A 22489-nucleotide genomic window follows, 5' to 3' on the forward strand; every position below is an offset into this window, starting at 1 on the left:
CCCACGCAAGCTCATCCCAAGTTAAAAGGTAGCATTAGCCTCACTACTCAGGCCTATCTACCTAAAGTGTTTGAAGTTCTGGTGCTCAGTATGATTGCCTGTAGGATTAGAATTGACTTATATCATGAAAAAAGATGAAACCATGGTGTTGTATAACTGCTTTTATGGGGCACCCTTCTTATGGATACAATTTAGCTAAATGTGCAAGGACCCACCCCTAAGCACCATGTCGTGTTTTCATAGAATTAGTTGTTTAGTGAGGCCTCCCGCGTGACTGACATTTCACAGAGGCATGAATTGGTGCAGCAGAAATTTGAGCTTCTAGCCACGAGGGCCGATTACACTGATGTGAACGTCTCCGACTTCGTGAAGACACTGAGTCCAACTATGGTGACCCCCCCCCCCCCCACCTCAAAACTCTGTCATGTTGTTCATGATGACTACTTCCCCAAACATCTAAGACTTTGTCAATTTCATAACCTGTCAAGATATGTGGCAAACATTGCAAAATTCATTTATACATAAACGTATTTCTTTATTTGAGGCAGGAGATATTGCAAAATACATAATTCAGCATTTTACGGTCCAATGTGTTTGCAAGAAAAATTCACTGGTAAATGAATATACTTTTATTTCATATTTAAAAGTCTATCATCAGATGTAGCACAGTTATAATGTCTGAGGCAGAACCACATTCAAGCCATAAAAATAGTCTGTAATATTATTGTGCAGTGCTGGTAAAGTTATTGTATCTGTAATTAAATGCTCTTTGTGTGATAATATTCAAATCTTAAAAAGATGGGTCTTATTAACAATACCTGGCCAATGCTTGGAGGCATTTAGGTAGAGCCTAGACTGGTTTAAATTCCATAATCAGATCTAGTAGCAGTTTAAATCTTCAATAATACTTCCTTCTGGCAGACAATTTGTTAAGAAAAAATAAGGTAATGAATATCAGATTACTCTGGAGTTTGGCAAGAAGTGCTTTTTTTGCATGTAAATAAAATTCTCCAGGAAACTTTTGTAATGAAAGTAAGAGGACTTTCACATGGGAGTGTACAGGCATCAAGGATAAGAAAATAGAGACTGCATTCATGAAACGATCTGCTTTGTCAGTTGTGAGAGTGTGCCTCTGTACAGTGGCATTGTGGCAACGCAGGCCCCTCTACCGAGCTGGTAAATCGATAGGGCACCACGTGACCTCGATAAATGGGACTCAAGAATGGCCTGCCTCAATGCCCCGTGGTGTTCGGTGTCGTGAGAAACAGAGGCTATGGACGGAGGAGGCGAGGAGGAGGCGCTGCAGCAGTCAGGAGTGGGCAGGAGGGGCTGATATCATCTCTCTGCACCTGGCCATTTCCACTCCCTCCCATGTCTCCAAGTCCAGTCACCCCCCCCCTCAAAGCACAGAACCACAGAGCCCATGAAGAAACTGTTGTATCATCTTGTGATTTAACAGTGAGAATGGCGTGCCTCTGTCTTTCTCTGTGTACTAATTAATCTTGCCATTTACTAATTGACATGCACAACTGATACGGCATTCGAGGTGACAATCGAATGAAATATGCCAAATTACACACGTATATGTTTTGGTGTTGAGTGTATCTTTGGTGTTTTGACTCTTCACTGGCATGTCTGTGTTTGTCCTGAAGTCTAACCAGTGTGTGAAATGCTGGTGTGTATCGTAATGTAGCAACGGATCCCTCCCTTGAGCCAGCAAGGCCGGCCTCTGTGTTTGATGATTTTGCCTTTTCACTTCTCCGGTGCAAACTGTCAGCTCCTTTGATGTCAGAAGGAAACACACAATCATTCTTTTGAGCTGTACGTTTGGGACGCTGTGAATCAGGGAGCAGCACCGGGTTGATTTCGCTCCCAACCTCGGGCATGTAGAGTTTGCATGCTCTGTAATGGGCAGGTGCCCCTCTGCTTACTGGGATAGATTCCAGCCTCGCCATGACTTTGCAATGGTTAAAGATGAGAGATGCATTATACCTACAGGCCTGATTTCTTGCTACGGTAAGGATCAGCTGACTGCTTCGTTTTACTTGAAATGTTGAAGGTCTAAGTACAATGTCTTGTACTGGCTGCAATCTGACCAGAATAAAAAGGAAGTTTACTTTCAGCATGTCAGAGATGCAATTTAAAAGTTCAGCCGAATGCATTAAGACGAAAATCTTCTTTGACCCTTTTCTGATTGTGTAATTGTAGCATAATTTCAAAACCAAAAAAAGAACATGGAAAATGCTGCCTGGTCAGAACCACATTTTACAGGTGAACACACGAGTGAGAGTGAAAGTGAATGTCACGAATGTCATGAAGCAGCAAAAGTACCTTTTGTTCTTTGTGGCATGGGAGGCATGTGATTGCCGAGAAATATGGGGGGGGCCTGATTACTGAGCTGGATATTGTGTTTCCAGCAGCACCTTTCCAGTTCAGGTAGCTCGTTGTATTTTTCCATGTCCTGGAATTTCTCGCCGTGGCACACCCCCCCCCCCCCCCCCCCCCCGGAAGTGTGACACACACCTCTACACTATTATGACATTTGCTTCTACATAAGAATTAAGACACGGATCGTAGCCATGAATAAATTTTGGGAGGTGGGGGGCCCCTTGATGGCAGTGGTGCTGTGGTTTGTACTGTCGCCTCATACCTCTGGGACCAGCATTAGAGTCTCATGTGTTCCTTGGTTCCATGTGTGTGGAGTTTTCATGATCTTCCCGTGTCATCGAGGGGTTTCTTCCAGGTACTGACGATTTTCCCTCACAATCCAAAAATCATGCTAAGGTTAATTGACGTTACTAAACGAATTGCTCATAAGTGTGTGTGGGTGAGGGAATGGTGAGTGGCTGTGCCCTGCGATGGCTCGGTGCCCCCCATCCTGGTTTGTCTTGCACCCATAGGTTCCAGACCCCCCAGAGCCCTGAATAATGGTTACAGAAAATGGACAGATGGATGGAGACTCCATGACAAATTTCATCATCTCGGGGGGATTCCTGCTTCGGTGAGGGGGGGTAATTTTCAAGGGGGTTCAAACTCTTTTCTTTTCTGATTTGGGGTTGGCAAAATTTCACGGACCAATTTTGCTAATTAGATTCGCATTTCATCGCTAACTCACAGGCGGGGGTGAGGGGGGGGGGGTATGGGGGCGGTATGGGGCGTTGCCGTGCTCCCTGGTGTTTACCACATCGGAGTGTGTTCCTCTACATTGAGCAACAGAAGGCCATTCTAAGCATTTACACATTAGCACACCGTAACCTGATTCCACTGCTGCTGTTTAAAGCAGGAGGCCTTGCCAGGAGAGACAGCCTCGTGGGATCAACATCTAAGCGGCGAAAACAGTTTAAGCAGCAGACCTACAAGCACGTGCAACCTGCCCATGTACACCAGGACATCGATTAATCATCATCTCATGGGTGTCGCGTTGTATAAGATCAGAATCACATGTATGGAAGTGTCTACTGGAAATGAGAAAACATGTCAACACTAGAGGATTATGGGGAAAAAGACTGGCCTTTTAGTTGCAAGCATGTCTGCTAAAATGATCTATCTGCAGTTAGCCCTGGCACCCGGGCAGCGAGGATGGCGAGCGAAAACCCCAAGGCACTTCAGAAAAGGAGATGTCAGGATTAGCTTGTGATTTCCAGCTTGTGCTGTAATAACAGGGGGCAGATTCTATATAAAGGCAGCACAGAAATATATGAGACACAGCAGGGCTGCCGGTCAGCTGTGCTGATGACGGCCAACACAAGTAGTGGTAAATGGCTAATGCATTTTCCCCTTTCCTTTACAGGGTTAATTAATGAGAAACGAAGGGAGGGTGTATGTCTGCATAGGAGAGCAGTTTTTCGACTGGTATAGGACAGCCCAGTATAAAGCAGGGTGGGTTTGTTTTTTTTCAAGTTAATGGTTTATGGGATGAGAATGCTGACAGACGCGGTTAGTAACTACAGACCACTTGCAGACCCTACAAAATTTATTAGCAAACAATTAAAAATCCGCCCCCCAATCTACGACATGGAAAAAATGCCTAGTTAATACATCACATTGTTAGCTTGATAAATGCGCAGTTATCAACTACAATGATTTAGTTCACTTCCCCGATGCTGAGCTGTTCGGTGAAACCTGTTACAGTTTTACTCAATCCTACCATGTGATTCTAGATTTTTTTGTTAGCCGTGCAACTTAATACCCTCTACAGAAACACAAAGTACAAAGGAGGACATAACATGAGGCCACAATTACCAGAGGCTAGGACTGAGCTGACCTGAAAAAGCCTCTGTTATTAATTTAATTGGTGGACTTTCACTCGTGTGCATTAGCTCCGGAGATGTTGCTTCATCGATATAGGTAACCCTGATACTCAAAATCATTTTCTATACCCCATGCACCCATTTCGTGGTTGTTCTCTGCTGATCAAGGTCACTCTCTGATTTTAAGGTTGACTATAAATAGACATTTACGTCATTAATTGTGATCAATGACTGAAGACATCGGTTCTGAACCTTGGCTGACGCATTGATCCGCTGACAATGATTGATGACGATGTGGCAATGAAAGGACTGGTGTTTGTGTGTCTGCTATCTTACGCAGCCACCTCTGCAGCCACAAGAGATAGTGTATCTGTATGTATGTTTGCATATTTTCTTGGAGAATGATAGTAAACTATAAATAAAGGCCTTATCAGGCTTAGCTCCCAGTCTCGATGTTGTCCTGTGGTTGGGACACAGTTGTGTTTAGGTGGACAAATTAAATCTTTTTTGCTTCCTTCCTATTTGAAATCTCCATAAAACTCCACAAAATATGCAATTGTTTGGAATTTGCCTTATCATAGAGTAGCCTATACTTATGACTGGATGGGCCTTACCATATCTGCAATTAAAGCTCCTCTTATAGCTAGTTTTTCATTGTTTTATCGGGGCGAATTTAGGAATCATACATATTGACAGAATTTTATAAGGTATCTTGCATTTAGGCTTACACACATCCCTGCTCCTGTACACATGTACATTTGATATATTTTGTTGTTGTCCAGTGCTTAAGCTGCACCAACCAGAGCATAAGATATAACAACAGGATAGTCCTAGGTAAGATGTTACACTTGCAAACGGTCCTGCAAACAGCCCTCCAACTTGTAGGGAAAAATCTGGGGTTTGGTGGCAGGATTGGCACTCCAGCCATGGTAAAATTTTCACAGAGCTCTGACGAAGCAGACAGGACCGTTTTCTGAACTCTGCAGGAGTAGTTCTGTCGCAGCCACCCACAGGAAGGCTGCATGCATCAGGAAGGAGATGGGGAAAGCCTTCAGCAGACTCATCCCAGCAAGAGTGGAAATCGCCGGAGAGCCGATGAGGGTCAGGACTGCATGGCAGCACTCGGCCCCCGCAGGGATCTGTGGTGTCCAGGGTGAACTTCTCCACGCCGGTGGTAAGGCTGTCTTCCTGGCATTGCAAGCAATCTTTAAAAATCTAACATCGATTGCGTCCTGGCACTGAGGGTTCTCATCGAGCACAAATACAAATATCGGTTCCTTTATAGCCTTTGTTGATTTTCATAAAGCATTCGATTCAGTTGATCGAGTTGCCCTGTACAACATTCTGAGACTTTACGGGGTCCCCCAAAGTTGCTGGACGTCATGGCTGGCCTATACACTGGTACTGTGAGTGCTATGCAGAGTGGAGGCAGAACCTCTGTGTTCTTCTCAGTGGACTCTGGGGTTCGTCAGGGGTGTGTGCTTGCTCCTACTCTGTTCAGTGCTTGCATGGACTGGGTGTTGGGCAGGGTCATGGAGTCCAGCAGCTGGGGGGCATCTGTTGTTGAAGAAAGATTTGCTGATCTTGACTTTGCCGACGACGGCTTGCGCGTGTCCTGGATAAAAACCAAGATCCAGGCCTTTAATGACCTCTTGGGCACAACCATCAGCAGTCTGTCTGTTTGTGGAGAGAATGTCGACTGCATTGAGAGGTTCACTTACCTCGGCAGCAATATCCATGTCTCTGGTGACTGTTCCTATGAAGTCAGCAGACGGATTGGGAGAGCATGATTGGGAGGTCACTGGAAAGGGGTGTGACGTTCCCAATATCTTTGTAAGAAGACGAATGTCCAAGTCTTTAGGTTCCTGGTGCTCCCTGTCTTGCTGTACGGCTGTCAGATACAGACGCTATCCAGTGACCTGAAACAAAGACCGGACTCCTTCGGTACTGTGGATCTTCGGAGAATCCTTGGGTACCGCTGGTTTGACTCTGTATTGAATGAGTGGTTACTCAGGGAATCCAGAATGAGACACATTGCCCGCACTGTGAAGGGGCATCAGTTACGGCACTACGGCCATGTGGCTCGATTTCCTGAGGGTGATCCGGCTCGCAGGATCCTCACTGCTGTGGACCCAAGGGGCTGGACCAGGCCAAGGAGGGTGGGACTAGACTGCATGTCAGCCTGGGGGGGTTGCCAACTGGGATCCAGAGGTGTTTCATTGAGTGGTGGGTATGGCAACGCGCGGTACCAGTGCCTGCTCTCTAACCTGGCCTGACAGTGGAAGATCTTCTCATGAAGATCTCATGAGACTGGACCTGATGACCACACCCTGATCCCTGATTAATCTAATTTCTACCAGGTTCATCACATACAAACACAGCCGCCTAAGCCTCTCTGTCTGTGAATAGAAGATTGCTTGTTTAAGCTCCAGCCTCAGAGGTAGAGCCTCATGTCCATGTGCTCTTGAGCCAGGCCCTTGACCTCCAGGTCTGGGCACGCTGCACGCTGCCTGACCCTGTGCTGTCACCCCCCAAACTTGCTCTCACCTACATATGTGTCTGTGTCTCATGGACAGCAAGATGGGGTAGGCGAAGATTAGCATTCCAGTGTACTTCTGCAAATGACAAATAAAGGTTCACCTTGTTTTATATGATATGAATTATAATTCATCCATTTATCTATCAATTTTCTAATCCCCTTTGCTATCCGGACGTGGGAGTGCTATCCCAGGCAGCAAAGGGCCCAAGGCTGGGATACACCCTGGATGGCATATCTGTCCATCACAGGGCACATACATGCACATACTACAAGCTGAACTATATACATATTCTTTTTATTTTTATAGCTAACATAAATATCTAAATATTTATCACTGCTCTATTTTCCAGAAGGATACAGAAAACACCCCTCAAACCTCCTTTTTGTAGAGGCCAACCAATGAGTAAATAGTTTTAATTTTTTTCCTTTTAATCATCTCATAATCAACCCTTTTTTCATCTTCTTCCCTTCCTGATTCATTCTGTGTTTCTGTCTAATGTGGGCATAGAGAACATTTCATATTTCCGGTAGACCTCCACAGAGTATTGCTACATCTCTCTATGATTGGTCCTTCCCATTCAAGACATCCAATAGTGTCTTTTCCTCTGTTACACGCCCAAATTAACGCCTGTTTACATTTTTGTTTTTTTTCCCCACACAGTTGCTAAGTCATGTTATGTTAAGTTATGCAACTTACTGTGAATTGTACACTAATGAAATTTGACCTTTATTATAAATTCAAGATAAAGTTTTCTACGTGCTGGTCTAAGTCACAGTGGCTCAGCATGGTTACATCACAGCTGCAGGGCCTTGGATTGCTCTGTCAGTGTAGAGTTTTTCACTCGGTTCTCTCTAGCGATTCCAGTTACCTCCTTCAGTCCACAAACATGTAGTTAAACTAATTGTCATCTCTAAATTGCCTGTAATACATGAGTAGGTGAGTGTATATGCCCTGCAATAGACTGGCATCCCATCCAAGGTTCACTGTACATCTAGAATACATTTATTCGTTTGGCAGATGTGTTTGTCTAATGCGACCTAAAAGTGAGGCAGAGATCACTTCACAAGCATGTAGCTGTCAAGGATGCGAGTTAAGTACAAGCGCTGCTAGGCTGAGTAACCAGTGAGTAACCAGAATCAAGTACAAGTAAGTAGAGGAGCAAGAGCGATATGACACATTACAAGACACTGTTGGATCCTAACATCCATGGAATTAGACAAATCAAAACAGCATGAGGATTAAGTTTTTACAAGACAAGTGAAAAATACAATGGTGCCCATCGTCGCCATGACACCATAAACAAAGTATAGCCAGAATGCGAACGGAAGAGTTAGTTGAGGTCTTCCTAGAAAATCTGGGTCCTGAGGGATTTCTTGAGAAAGGCTTTGCTGACCAGATGTGGATAGTCTAGCCCTGTGCTGCCTGCTCCGGAAAAACTGTCATGAAATGGACGTTCTAAAATTATGATGTGGTAATGACTGATCTCATTTTGGCTAACATTCGATGGTTGACAGTGCACCGAAATCACCGGGTGTGTGCTGAGAACCTCCTACATCGATTTGAAGTTTAGGGACATGGAATTTAAAATCGGAGGAGTCGGTTACCAACACACACCTATTAACTCTCTGACTCACATACATACACAGACACACACGTCGGGTAAACATGTCTTTTTGCATTTAAATTCTTTTCATTGCAGTCACATGTTGTGGGGACATTGTGTCCCCATAAGGTTAGGTACCTCTCTCTCTCTCTCTCTCTCTCTCTCACACACACACACACACACACACAGAAACTCCTGCCACAGCGGGCAGATAGACAGAAATACCAACCCCGACTAGACATCCAGGGATCTTTGGGAACTTTGCATGTTGCATTATTTTAATTAGAAATGACAGATGTTACAAATGTGTGCCAAAGAAGACATGGGGAAAACGGGAATGTGAGGGAGTAAGAAGCACAAGGAGGCCAGGGATTGGCTAAAAGGAGCACAAGGAGGCCAGGGATTGGCTAAAAGGAGCACACCCCTAATATCCACCTTCTCAGTCTCCAACCCCAAATGATATAACACTCTTTCCTAGGCAAGTCTCCCGTCCAATTTCATTTACCAGCTTTTCTTTTCTAACAATTTACAGCTTTTCTTTTTAACCTGCACATATCAGCGATCTCTGCCTCGCTCACAGAAATACTATGAGTGAGTTCCACAACTCCCGTGGTTCTGGCCCACAAGAAAAATGCCGACTGTCAGCCAGAGTCACTCACCGTGGTCGGCCCACAGTCGGCAAGCAATCTTTTGCCGTTGCCGACAGTGAACCGAATGTGCCACAACTCAGCCAGAATCGGCTCAAATGTGCTTGCAAACAAAGCACTTTCCTTTTCTGTAGAAGGAGTTAATGTTTAACATTTAAAATTACACATATTTCAATTAAACCACTATCTGAAGAAGAGTGATTATATTGCAGCGATAATGATTCTGTGCTGTAGTCTTGTTGTGCAGTGTAAATGGGTGACAAATGTCGCTGGTCTGGACTTTCATGTCAGAAGTGGTGCTAAATTAGATTCAAGCAAGTAAACAATAATTTTGAGAAAGCGGTATAGTGCTATAATCCCTAAGTTTGCCAGCACAGAGATAGTTCATAGCTTTCTGAAACACACTCGTTTCTGTACCAGACACCATGAAAAGGCAGATCATATCAGAATGGTTATGATAACCTCTTAAACTTAGTGACATTCTCCAAGGTCGAGCCAACTGGAATAGGTTGCTGTCTACAGTTTCATCTGCACCATGACCAGCGAGAACAATATTTCCCTCAGTGTATGACTTCTCAGATAATATATCTGAAGCTGACAATAAAAGATACTTTGGCTTGACCTTTTGACCCTGTGAAGTATGCTGTTTGTTGTGACCACATGTGCTTTGTAGGTTTGGTCTTTGCTTTGGAATTTAGTTTGATAGTCATCTTTGTGGTCATCATTAATTAGCTTGGCAAATGCTTTATCTAACTGAACTTTTGGTTTGTTTGTTTGTTTGTTTAAATACTTCCCCAAGGCGTTTTAAGTACAATGTTGACTTTGTGCAACATTCCCATGGAAGAAAATATAGCTACTGTCCAACAAATAATTAGCTGGGCCGAAACTGCAGACTGAAGCATGATACATGTCCAGGACAACATTTACCCATCAAAAGACCGGAGAGAAAGTTTAAGCCAGCAGTCCATTACCTGTAATCTGAGAATAAAGATCAAATGAAAAGATTTAGTGAGGCCTGAAGATATCAGGGAGAAAAGTAAAGTCAGTGCAGAGGTCAATGCCATTACTGTAACGTTCTGTGAGCCGAGAGAAAGAAAAAGAACAGCAGGAATTCCAACCCTTTCTACTTTCACAGTATAATCTAACGCATTTTATGCCCAAACCCAAAATGTCTCTGCACTGCTCATTAATCTGAACTAGATTCTTTTGGCCTGAATACTAACCTTAATGGCCACAGGTCTCAGATTTCTGGGAGTATTTGAATATTTAGCCAATTTTAGCCATATCTGTCTGAATATCCTGATAAGAGGTTTTTCTTGTGAGGGTGGACAGGGTAAACAGTAAGGTCACAGAGAGCATTTCACAATAATCACAATGGCAATCATTGTGTAAAGTGTTTATGCAATGCACAGCAGATGTAACAAGGCATGAAATATGCAAGTTGGTCATTTTGACTGCTAGAAGAATATTACAGCCTAATGTTGGCATGCAAATATGAACATGTCAGGTGAGAACTCCAGAAAGCCAATTTTAAAATGGCTTTTGCTAGCTGGTTGTACATCCAAGTAGTCTTGGGCTTTGACTGTAACCATAACAGCAACCACTGCCAATATTGCTATGGCAACATGCATCGCCTATTCATATATTTGTCGGTCTGTGGATCTTATTTGCTTACAACACACTTGCAATTAAAGCAATATCAGGGTTTAATGTATGATTTATAACTTTGGTTATATTCACGTGAACTGTGTTGCGTAGTGACATTGTGAAGTTGCATGGACTTAGAGGTTCACCCCCCCCCCCTTCACCACCTCAAAGCCTGATGGGAAATGTAGCCATGGAAACTGAGCATTAAACTCTTAATTTTGCTCCCAGATCCATAGGATCAAGGACTCCAAGTTTCATTAAACTAAATGTCATTAATTTGGTATATATACCTTATATATACCTTATTACAGATACCCAGCTACGGAGGAATGTGGCTGAATTTGTTCCCATAGCCTCTTGCTGATGTTGGATGGACAGTCCTGGCAGTGCTGCCACTCTGACACCAACCCCTGCTCTCTTGCATTGCCTCTCTCCTGTTCTGCTCTGGCTGACACACTTTCCATTTACTCGCCCCCCCCCCCCTTCCAGGGTGAATCAGTCAGAGGTCCAGACATAAGGGAGCCTCCAGCCTGCCCAGCGGCCTCCCTGCCTGCCTGCTGTATGCCTGTGCCGGCCCACCTGCCTGCTCCATAATGCACCTGTTGTCCTGTGCCCTCCTGCTGCTCGCCTGAATTCATGTTTTTACTTATTTCTGCTAATTGCCCAGTGCAGGCCAGAGGAACATGGACCTCCCCCTAGAGTGTCTGGGGACCTCGGGACTCTCTAAATGCTTTGTTATAATACCCGATGTCGAAAGTGATATATCAGTACATTTGAATTCAAGTAACTGAATTGATGAGTTTTCATCTCTTTCTGTCTGATCTGTAAACATCGCTAAGTGTGATTCCTCGGGGCAATAGGCCAGTCATTCTAGTACATTTTTAGGTGGAGCTGGCCAGACGGCGGTAACCAAAGCATGGCCAGCAGTCATTATGGGTGTTTCAAGGGTACTTTCAGGGGGGACCAGACCAGGGATTATTATTTCTGACTGCTTCCAGTATCAGGACCTGGGAATAAGCCACAGACGGATTATCAACAAAAACTGGCTATAATCCCCTGTCGAAAACTACATTACATATTACACAGGTCTACAAATTTGTTTTTTCAGGTGCCAAGGTTTTTTGAATGGATTTAGGGTATTTTGAGGGTGCTGAATTAAATTAAAAAATCCCATTACTTTTGCTGAATTGGTTCTAGTTTTTAAGATAATGGACATCCACGAAAATCATGCAACTAGTGTGTGATAACAAATGCAATAGCTTTTGGTCTGTCTTGGTCTTTGGTCTGTTTTTGTATGATGTTAGACTGTTTACTTACTAGTTGTAACTAAAATAAAAATATTCTTGCAATTCTGAATGCGTTAATTAATGAATTACCTATTAAATATCTCATAAACTAGAGCCAATCTGATAAAACCGGAGTCATATTCATAATCAGCACCATAAACTTAATATAAAACCGTTCAGACATGGTTGGCACCAAAATCACTGAATACCAGTGTTATCATTCAGCCTGACCCCAAGCATCTGTCTGAAGTTTTGTACAGCTTTAGAATATATCTACATTTATTTCTTGTACATTGAAACTGATCATTATGATTAAATGCCAATCTGTTCGTATTTTTCATGAATTAATTGGCCACTGCAAAAGAACCACCTTTAAATGATGTACATGCAGTGCAGAGCTGTGGGAAATCTGAAGCCCATATAATGCAGTGCAGACAGTGGAATACCCCGGATGGGACAGTCTGTGGGCAATTTATAAACACTAATTCACCTAAATGCATGTCTCTGGGTCACGGGAGAGGGCTGATGGGTTTGCGGGCTGGCAAAATTTATCGTGGAAGAATTTATCTTGGTGTGGTGAGCCAGTCTGGCTCAAGGCCAGGTCTCCCACAATAGTAATCCCACAATCCCGCAGAGTACTAGGCCAGGACCTCACCTCCCATCCCTAGACCTGTGGCCACGGATCCACCATGCAATTAATAATTACAAGACAACTGGCGCATTTTTTAAATAGACAGAATGCAGTGAAACGGAGGCTGGGTTCGTACACATATCTGTGGCTTGGCCGTGCTCCTGTGGCTGAGCCTTGGATTCACCTGCCAGCATAATCCCAGTGTCAGCATCACTAATGCAGTCACAGGCTGCTTTTCATGCTGGCCTACTTTCCTGCCTAATCCACACACTGCGGCACAGCAACAAAGACAGTGCCACTGTGTGGATTATTCCAGTCCCAGTCTGGGGGGGGGGGGGGCGCTGAAAACACAATTTGTTACAAAAATTTTGGACCCACTTAGTTATTTGTTAGATTACTTGCTTGGTAAACTGTTATTAAATGTGTGCTTTTTGTATATTCTAACCATGTTTGAAGAGGTTTCCTCTTCGTTAGAGGCATAGATAATTATTTTATTTAATGCCTTTTATTATGCAATTTCATATCGGTCTTATTTTTGCATACTTTCTATGAAATGTTTCATTGGGGTTATAGTAATATCTGTTTCTGTTAGCAATGTGTAAATGGAGACCCCTATGTTGATAGTGAGCAGTCTGTGCATGACGACTAGGCAGTTTTGCTGGAAGAAGAAAGTTGGATGGAAGGAAGGATTATCGAAGCATGGAGCGATACAGTTTTTTGACCGTGCTAGCTAGTGGACCCTTTTGATTTCTAGACGATTCTGTAAAGTGTATTCTACTTGCGTTTATAGATAGGCATTTTTTAATTGTATTTGCACACATCCATTACTTTACTCAAAACGCTTTACGGAATTGCACAGATGCTGGATCTGTCGCCTCAATGCTCTGGGTTCAGCCTGAACAGGATTGCGGGCCACTGCAGATACACGGTCAAACCCTCAGGCAGCTCAGTGACACCTAACGGCACGTTTTCAGATTGTAGGAGGAAACCTGCAAAACACAGGGTGAACGTACAAAATTCCACAAGCAGCTGTGGGAGGCAAACCTCTAATCCCGGGGGCGTGTGGCAACCGTATTAACAGCCGTCTTCACCCTATGTGCCGAATGGGTATTTCAAAATCAAAGTTCATCTGAGACTATTATTCCTATGTGCCGTTAATATTTTGTTTTATCATGTTTGAGATCAGAAGGGAGGAGCGATTTTATTGGAAAGGTGGAAGACATCAGAATGGAATAGTCCTACTGGAAAGACTGAGGGAGATACCAGGAGAAATACGGAGGAAATAAACTTCTGAAAGTGGAGAAGGAGATAGCAGGTGTGTCTTGACCTCTGCAGTGTCTGCAGCCCAGTATGGGAAATGAAGCAGTAGTTAAGGGAACTGAGTTGGCAGGTGACCTATGAGGACGACCTGGAAGCAGCACATAGCCAACCGCCACCCACCACCCCCCATCCACAGGCCACAGCAGAGTTACTGAGTCACTGATCCCCAGCACTATGAGAACACCCACCCTACACACAAAGATCTCTGGTAGGGAGTTGGGAGGAAGCAAAAATGAAGACAGTCTGGCTGGGAGGGTCCCTGAGGACCAGACTGAAAGACACTGCCGTTGACAGTAACACCCACAAATGCACTCTTGTCATTCAGGCCTACAAATTTACAAGTACACACATGCTATTGGCTGAACAAACTCATCCTTTTGCTGAGAAATCAAGCCTCTGCAAGACTGGAGATACGTCCGCGGGTATTAGCTAGAGTCTAATTTACTCCCCTCCATCAAAGACACAGACAGAACACATAACAGACCAGACAGAGTAAAATGACAATGTGCTGTAGATTCCATGAAGTCCAGCACTGCCTTATGCACAGATAACAAAACACAGAGAACTGACAAAGTCCATCTTCTCAAGAGGTTAGCCAAATAAATAGTATTTAAGTTATGTGATACAAGCGACGGAATAATTCAACAACAATATAGTAAGAAAATAGTATAATAAACATGTTGCGATATCTCTTTGAGCTTTGATACAAGTTTGCGATTCTAGAACTGGTTCTGAAGGGTCCTGCTGCTATGGAACCTCCTTAAAGGGTTCCGCCCTATTACATTGCTTGTTTTTCACCCAACCTTAACTGTCATGACCTGCCCTGTTACTTTAGAGTGGCAAGGGTGGGCCATCTAGTAATAGTATTAATAATATCATGTGTAGATTATAAGTATCTCCACCTGGGGGCAATTTATATAGGTCTTTTGCCTCCATACCCAAATCCTGAATCTTGAGCAGAGGGTACGCCACTTTATGGCAAGCTGTGGGTCAGTGGTTTGTGTGTTCGCGACCTTCTAGCCTTTGTTCTGCTGAAGTCTTTCACAATAAACCCAAGGAACATCCCTAACACTACATCTGCCTGCTACTAATCTCTGCAGCTGTGTCTGCACCCAGTGCCTGCAAATCGTTAGCAATATCCACTCGGAAGATATGCTACAGAATAACACAGAGGCTTATCACTCATCTCGTTCCCACCAAAACGTCGACCTTGGTTGGAACAAACTTGTTCTCCGGAGGAACCTCGGCGCGCCGTCATCCAATGACCTCTGGGATCGTCTCTCTTTTTGCATCCCTTTGCAGGCTTGGCATTTTATAATTACTCCTTTATCCTTTAGGCCACTCACCGTAAATAACTCCCGTCAGCCTCAATGTTTCCTTCCTGCTAAGATCACAGGACTCATATTCTGATAGTGAAGTGGATCCATTTATGTCACTGTTCTTGAACACTGTACCCCTGACATTAAGGAGCATAAGCATAAAGACATAGCAGCATGTCAACACTCAAAATCCTGGTCCATTTGTATGACCCTCTCATCTCTTTACACCTAGATCTTCAAGGATAATGCTAATTTAGCAAGCCATTAGTGGAGTGTACTTATGACCACATTGATCTTAACCTTCTGTCTCTGACAAGTTGATTTTCTTCACTCTCTTTTTTGTGCTTTTATTTCATTTTTCTACAAAGGTTTCACAATATTTTCTTTTTATCATATGCGTCTTATTTCTACTCTGAGTTTGACCTAAAGAAGTAACGTGTGATTTTGATGCAACTGGTTTTAAGGGTTGTTCATGTATTCATTTTTGGATAGTAGGCCTATATCACAAGCTGTCTATAAACAAAGGGGATGTGACTGAAACTGACTGAAACTGCACCAAGCTGCACTGGAGATTTTCGGTCAATGTCCTGTCTCTCTTTGGTCTGGACATGTTATCATTTACAGCCATACTGACAGATGGTGATCCTCTGATGGAATGTTACAGTGTTCCAATGAGTCTCCTGTAGACAACACATTTCGGAGACTCAGAGATACTGCACGTCCATCAAAGATTTCATCCTCTGTGAACAGCTGATATCTCCAGTACGCAGACTACACAAAGTTAGGTTTGGGCACATTTGGTTGCAGTTTCCTTTTCATATAATCTTGAATAATGTTGGTTTGTTTAAATTGTACGCATTCACCCATTAGTTCTTGAATGATGAAGGATTTAAGTTATGGTACATGCAAGAATTTGCCTCAAAATTGGGCTTGCTGCCCAATTCCCCACACACTCTCTCAGACTCATACACTATTGATCTAAAAATCTAACTTCCCTATAACTTATCTGCACTAGGAACACATATTTTTACAATAAAATTCATCTGAAAGCAACGTTTTTTACAAGAAGGAATGAGCAACACATCTATCATGTTATCTTTTTAAGATTATCATTAAAAAGCCATCATAAAAATACAATGACATATAAAAGACAAATTTCATATAAAAGATAACAAAATATAATAAATAACACATACTAAAGATAGTCCAGAGAAGATGGACTATCAGGCATTTCATTACAGGCCTTCATAGCAATGAGCTGTTTCCTTTCATAAACAAACGAAAATAGTGAACAGCCGTCATCGATTCCCACTGAAGTTTATCTGACATGATCTTGGCACCGACTCATGGAAAGAAGATACACCACCACCTGATGTAGCATCGATCCAGCCATTTATCCAGGAGAGGACTGTGGTGAGTTTGGAACATATCCCAAGAACAGGAGAGCTGGGGAAGACTGGGGAACACCTCAGATGGAATTACAGTCCATCATAATGTTTCACTGCACAGTAATTCAAATATCCCTGGATTTTTCAAAGAGGTAAAATTATACAGGGCTTTTCATTCTTTTCTCTTCCAATCTCTTTAATTAATGTGCTTTAATCCCTTGCTTCCTTCCTTATTTAATCTACCTCTGTCTATTCCAAACCATGGCAGGCAGAAACACTCCCCTTTGGCATAAGAAGAGCTGACATAGGCCCCTCTGCCTAAACAGCACACAAACCAAGGCAGGCCCTCTCACCACTGCCTTCCCAGGCCCTCACACACAAACCAAGGCAGGCCCCCTCACCAATGCCTTCCCAGGCCCTCACACACAAGCTCTCACTTTTCTTTGAAACCGGTCACACCTGTTCCACCTTTGGCCAACATACCTTTCCATGGGTGGCAAAAGGGGTAGAGAGCAGCACACATTTACATTAGCCTTCTGCTCTTTTGGCATTTAACAAAGAATCAGTCTTGACTGTAACTACTGAGTATGACAAATTGCACGAGTTTCTCCAACAAGAAATGGAGGATTTCTCATCAGGGGATTTGGAGCTATGTGCTACTGGTTTGATTGTTTCTGTGCGAGAGTGAGAAACCCAGGAAAAATAAAGGATTAAAGTGGTGTTGTCTGTGCGCCAAAGCACTTCAGCCTGTTAATGCATGCTGTATTTTAATTAACATCAAGATCCATTTTCTGAGGGAACATTAATGATCCAAGAAATGCCAGTGAACCAGTGAAACCAGACACACATAACAGGCCTAAACGCAACATTTAGGAGATCAATCAACAAGAGATCAATGCAGCGTGTTCCAAAAGCAACACAGTGGTAAATGAATTAAAAGTGGTAAAATTAAATTCACAAAAGTAAATATTCAGCAAATTTCTTTATTTATGCGTTCCATGTGTTAAAAATGGCTAAAGGAGCATATAAGAGGCTTATATTTTCATCCCATAGTATTTATTATGATCTGTTTGCAGTGTAGTTAATATTCATTATTTCACTGGGATAACCATCCAATCACTGTGCGGCGTCATGTCATGGGTTGAGACTGGTAATACTCAAAGTAATCAAGTGCTTAAATAGATGTGCCTGCACCCAGAGAAACCTGTTTGGCTTGTTTTTGTGAACGAAATTGTGCAGTTTGTGATACTATTAGTTATAAGGGAATTGACAGATTTTGAGGGACGATATATAAAACAAATTATATAACATAAACATCCTATGTGCACTGCAGCGAAACCTTCCAAATCCAATCAAATAGTTTAAACTGATGTAATTATTGACACACACACCTTGTTTGATTTATTAACACAGCATAACTTTCCACACCTTAAGTCACTAAAGCATGCATTTATATTTGATCTTTTGTTCTTGACAGGACACAATATTTTGTCTGGCCAGTCTCACTGGGAAAAAGTTTTTTTTTTCTTTCATTTCTTCTTTCATTTTTTCTTTCTTTTCTTTTTCTTTCATTTCATCTGTATGACAAACTACATTTAGTTACGTGGCTGATGCGCTTGCAGTGTCAACTGTTTATATAGCTGAATATTTTTACGGCAATTCTAGTACATTAAAGGACGCAGAAAAACACATCTGTGTTGCAGCTCTGCTTTCACATCTCAAGCACCAAGAAAGATGGTTGGAGGAGTCCCAGAATGCACACTTTAAAAACTGCGTGTTATCACAGAAAGGTTAGTGATTTTGGGTCACACACTAAAACATCAGTCGTGTACCAGAACAAAAGCACTAAAATATACTGAGATATAATCAGTATATTTTCTAATTCCCTCCTAGATTATAACAAGGAGATCGATTTACATTGAATCAAGGATTTTTCTTTGTCATTGAGCAAGTGAGTTACACAACTACAATGAAGTTAAGTAACTGCCTGCGCAGGGGCATTGCCAGAGATGTTGGGCCCCATGAAGGCATATCATATTGGGCTCCCCAGTCCAGACCAATCCAGTTATTTTCCAAAGTTTTAGGCCCCCTGTCACTTAGGGGCCCTTAGAATCATCCTAACTTCCTCCCCTTATGGCACCCCTGTGCCTACGTAATAACTTTAATAACATTAAATAACTATACTACACTGCAGTATACTATTCTATACAACTACAGAAGCTTTTATTACTATACTATACTGTATTACACTACACTATACTATGCTATACTACGCTACAGTATATATACGTACTAGACTATACTACTGTATGCTTGGTAACCCAAGAATATATATATATAAATATGCACAATGCAACAGTTCTTTAAAATGAAAATTTATGGTCACCAGCTATTCTGAGCTGTATGTCCTGAGATCGCAAGAAAACCTCCAAACTTAAAAAAGAGTCTTTATACTTGGCGGGATACTAAAATGGCAGCAATCCGCTTAAAAGAACAGCACACAGCCCCACTAACTGACGGTAAAATGAAGGCACTCAGCTTCTGCTTTATTTGAAAGGACAGATCAATGGCTTAATGGCATCACCTCCTAGTCAGGGGGATCTTGCAGAAGAGCTGAACGCCTGGCTGTAAATTTCAGCTAATTACATGACAGCAAAGTGCGGAAGTAGTAAAACAGACCTGACTGTCTGTGTCAGAATGTTTTTACTGATGATAAATCTCAAATATTATGCAACAGTCTGTCCAGCCACCCAGGTTCAGTAACCACATATTAATTTTTGGATTGCAGGGATCACCATGCATAAGGCATAAGGGCACCGAGGACAAGATGCCATCTGCTTCTCTGCAGCATTTAATGGAGGGGGACGAGATGTACCCTACACACAATGAGTGGATAATAAATCATCTCAAATTAAAAATCAGCCTGTGTTCACTTATCTATCGATTTTACACAATAGAAAACATATTGTAACAGAAAATAGCTATCAAAAAGGCATTTCAGCATTTTGGCTGACCTACTGCTTATGTTGATCACAAACTATAAGTCCACTGATTGATTTGAAAATCTTGTCACAGTAGGTGGGATTTCAGAATAATATATCCACTAAGGTAAACATCCATCCATTTTCCAAACCGCTTATCCTTCTGGGTCACAGGATGTCTGGAGCCTATCCTGGAAGCTAGGGGCGTGAGGCAGGTAACGACCCAGGATTGAGGGGGGGGGGGGCAGCCCATCCCAGAGCACACTCATACACCATTCACTCACACAGGCACACCTAGGGGCAATTTAGTAACTCCAATTTGCCTCAGCATGTTTTTGGACTGTGGGGGGAAACCGGAGTACCCGGAGGAAACCCCACAACAACATGGGGAGAACATGCAAACTCCGTACACATGTGACCCAGGCGGAGACTCGAAGCCGGGTCCCAGAGGTGTGAGGCAACAGTGCTAACCATTGCACCACCATGCCGCCCGGATGGTAAACATTAGAGGCTTAAATCTGCATTGTCTTGAGGATATCTTATTTCCCACATAAATCAAACTATCCTTGACATTTTGTCATAACAGCAAATACCAAATCATATTTAAACGATTTTTTTATAAAAGAAAGGCATAGAGGAACAGAAAATTCTTTCTAAAATTCTGTATGAAAATTTAACTTTCTCAGTGATACATTTCCCCCTATATTTACATTTGCAAAGTCGCACACCCCTTCCTGAGTCACATCAGTAGCATCACACTCCAAAGCAGGTACTCCAGGCTTTCACAGGAAATAATCTGCGATTCAGCTCCTATGGGGAACAGGCTTCTAATTCTAATAGATATTATGTCATTGCACTTTGTTTTACATTTCGAGTATCTCCCTGTGCCACCTGTATCTAAATGCACTTCATCCAAAATACTGCTGTAGTATATAGAAGATGAAGAATGAAGATGAATTATTACCTTGACTGCTTGTTAACTGCTTTAACTACGCCTTAAAGAAACATTAACCGCTGTCTGTAAATAATGAATTACCGTATATTTTAGCTACAGGCATTCAACAAGTGCTACACAGCTGTACTGGTGCATACAAACGTAAGGAGCTGTTTTAAATACTGGCGCCATCTACTGGACACATGGAAAAGTCGCCAGTCGTAAATCATCAATCCGTCTCCTAAACGCTTATGAGAATGGAAAACTATCTCAGGTAGCACAGGGAATATAGGAGAAGACATCCTGTAATGCCAGACCACTGCAAGCCAAGACACACGCAGAATCACACACATATGAGCAATGTAGAGAACACTGTTTACTTAAGTACAATTTTTTTGACTGTAGGAGCAAACCAGTTTCAGAAGGGATCCCATAAGACAGAGAAAAAACAAACTGTTACAACTCTTTTCATATGCTTAACTGCTTTTAAAAGGTTGCCAGATTGCAATCCAGACTCAATTTGACGCTACATGAATAAAAGTTACTGAATGAATGCATGACTATGCATAAGGTTATTACTGTACCAAATTAGTTCCCGAGACACCTTTGAATGTTACACATTGGCAAAGCACTGAAGAACACCTTCCCATAAGAAAAATTTCGTCCCCGTGGTTTTCCAGACTCCAAACCTATTGCTGCCCTCCTCCCCAGATTTGGACTTTACGTTAACTCTGTTGTCAACCAGCACTGTCACTCTGTATTGTTATACCTTGATTGTTTTGTTTTGATTTCTTTTTTTTGCACTTTATACAGTGCCCACAGAGTTTTGGGACGCTTGTTTCATTCAGTAAAATTTTGCAAATTTATTGGTTTTATAACAAAATCAATATTTTATTCTTTTGAATATATCACATTAGAAACAATCTGTAGATTTAAGTAATACATTAATTTAAATTAGTAATAAATTGAGTCCCAAATTATAGTTCTAAAAGCTGTTCTGAGTTTAAAAGTTCATTGCCAAACAGTCTCATTGGCTCCTTTTTAATTAGCAACACCTTTGCGATAACATAAAAATGGCAAAAAATTGTCTTTAGTATCCCTTTGGGAGCCAATGACTACAATTTCAACTTACAGCATTATGGCTAGAAAAGAACTGAATTAGGTGGCAAAAAAATGTCTGTATGGAGGATATTTGTAGATATGTTACACCTTACTGGTCAATGGACTTTTGTTATTAAACAAAGGATTTTGCAACATTGATACAAATTTAAGCAACCGTCCCAAGACTTTCTGTGTAATACACTATAATAAACACTCCTGGATGGATGGATGTATGGATAGACAGATGAATGTGTGATTGAGCTGCATTTACCTCAAATACACACACAAGCAAATCCCTTCGTTGTTCTACTGACTCTGGCAGGTAACTGATGACCATCATCATCCACTATATTTAAAATACCATGCTGATGCAGGCAGGTTTTATGTGGTTCATTATTGGAGTCAGAAATCTTTAGCTCTCTGTGCTCTCTGCAACAGGAACTGTTGTCCTTGATGCCAAATTCTGACAGTTGTATTTGGAAGGCCACAAGACGCAATTTAATTCCGCCAGGACACTTTATTTCACTTTGGCTGTGGGCAGTAGTGGAAGAAATCTTCCACCGTGTTTAACGCCAGTCACATTAATGTAGTTGGTGATGGTCAATTGATAATAAATGCACCTGCCATAATTTTAATACCTAGAGTAGGTAAAAACATACCGAACATTTTTTCAGGAAGATGCTACCACAGCCCAAATGAGTTTTTTTTTTTACTCAGGTTGTCGCCTTTATTATACTACATAAGGATTAAATAAGGGCAGCTAACATACCACTCTTCTGCGTGTTACAGTATTCCTCACTCTTTTACATCTTCCTGACAAACACTGCCGTACATTGCTGACG

At 42.2% G+C, this 22489-nt stretch overlaps 1 long non-coding RNA gene across 1 annotated transcript; it reads left to right on the top strand.

Moving 5' to 3' along the window:
• The first annotated feature begins 4209 nt into the window (after window positions 1-4209).
• On the top strand, window positions 4210-11959 carry LOC125711827 (uncharacterized). Its single transcript, XR_007383113.1, has 3 exons — window positions 4210-4347; window positions 5237-5424; window positions 11177-11959. It is a non-coding gene; the product is annotated as an uncharacterized LOC125711827 (long non-coding RNA).
• The last annotated feature ends 10530 nt before the right edge of the window (window positions 11960-22489 follow it).

This window comes from Brienomyrus brachyistius, chromosome 17 (genome assembly GCF_023856365.1).
Source record: "Brienomyrus brachyistius isolate T26 chromosome 17, BBRACH_0.4, whole genome shotgun sequence".
NCBI lineage: Eukaryota > Metazoa > Chordata > Actinopteri > Osteoglossiformes > Mormyridae > Brienomyrus > Brienomyrus brachyistius.